General features: G+C 38.6%; 1 non-coding gene across 1 annotated transcript; it reads right to left on the bottom strand.

Moving 5' to 3' along the window:
• Positions 1-283: 283 nt before the first annotated feature.
• LOC141710406 (small nucleolar RNA R71) lies at positions 284-390 on the bottom strand. Its single transcript, XR_012570928.1, has one exon. It is a non-coding gene; the product is annotated as a small nucleolar RNA R71 (small nucleolar RNA).
• Positions 391-1,611: the final 1,221 nt, after the last annotated feature.

Genomic DNA, 1,611 nt, shown 5'->3' with positions numbered 1-1,611 from the left:
CGAACCGAACCAAACTTAATTTTGGTTTGGACCAAAAAAATCGAACCAACCAAATTTTTAAAAATTTCGGACCGAACCGAACCGAAATTGAACGGTTCGGTTCGGTTTTTCGGTTCCGGTTCAGTTTTGCTCACCCCTAGCTATTAAGTTGAGGTTTTTCCCATTCTCTCTGCGGGATAAAGCTAAGTGCTGGTTACATTCTCTACCACCAGGGTCTATCACCAAATGGGAGGATCTTGCTCAAAATTTCCTAACTAAATTCTTTCCTATGGCGAACTCTGCTGCGATCAGAAACACACTTACTCAATTTGCTCAACAATCTGGAGAATCTTTATGTGAGGCTTGGGATCGCTACAAAGAGATGCTTAGAAAGTGTCCTCACCATGGGATGCCTGACTGGATGATCATTAACTGCTCCTATAATGAATTGGGTGCTACTTCTAGACCAATGCTTGATGCAGCATCAGGAGGAGCATTGTGGGCTAAAAGCTATGATGAAGCTTATGAATTGATTGAACTGATGGATGCTAATGAATACCAGAATCCTACTCAGAGACTATCTCAAGGCAAGGTAGCAGGAATTCTAGAGTTAGATACAGCTACTGTTATAGCTGCTCAGCTTAAGGCTTTGACGATAAAGATAGATTCTTTGGCTAATTATGGAGTTAATCAGATCACTAGTGTCTATGAGTTTTGTGTTGGTGCCCATGAGACGTAGCAGTGTGCTATTTCTAGTGAATCAGCTCAGTCCATGGCAACTTTCAGAGGTCGCAGCAGCCTGTGCCAGCCACCTATCATCCTAACAACCGCAATCATCCTAACTTCAGTTGGAGCAATTCTCAGAATGCGGTTCAACAGCCTTATCAGCAGTATCCAGCAAAGTAATACAACCCTCCTGGTTTTCAGCAACCGCAATATGCACCAAGACAACAACTCCAGCTGTAACAGTCTAATGAAAAATCTGAATTGGAGGAGTTGAGGTTCATGTGCAAGAGCCAAGAGGTTTCTATCAAGACCTTAGAAAATTAAATTGGACAAATTGCCAATGCCTTGCTAAATCATCAACCTAATACACTCCCTAGTGACACTGAAGTGCCAGGAAAGAGGAAAGTTGTTAGGTCACACAACACTGTAGAAGGGGGATGAATACTGTGTTTATACAATCAAATCGATTTGAACACAAGTATGTAACAAAGATCAAGTATATTTAATAAACTCTATTATAATATGAACTGTTGTTCTCTCTCAGTGATGAACAAATATCACTAAGAGCTGCTAGGTTACAATGAATAATGTTTCTCGATAATAATAACACATATAGTGTAAATCCTAAGTCTGTGTTTATATATTACACAGTTACAAGATATATTCTAATTGATATGGAATATAATTCTGTCTCCTAAAATATATCAATTAGATATCTTCTACAAGTCTTCTAGTCTTTTAACTCTTTCCATGCATATCTTCTACAAGTCCAATTAGATAACAGTAAGTCCTGATTTTAGTAAGTCCTGATATGTCTTGTTGTTAAGTTCTGAAAACTAAACACAAATCAGATTAGACATGACGTCTCAAATATATCTCACAATCTCCCCCAACTTGTAAATTATG

The sequence above is a fragment of the Apium graveolens genome, chromosome 2 (genome assembly GCF_009905375.1).
Source record: "Apium graveolens cultivar Ventura chromosome 2, ASM990537v1, whole genome shotgun sequence".
NCBI lineage: Eukaryota > Viridiplantae > Streptophyta > Magnoliopsida > Apiales > Apiaceae > Apium > Apium graveolens.
This window is presented reverse-complemented; position numbering and strand designations above follow the sequence as displayed.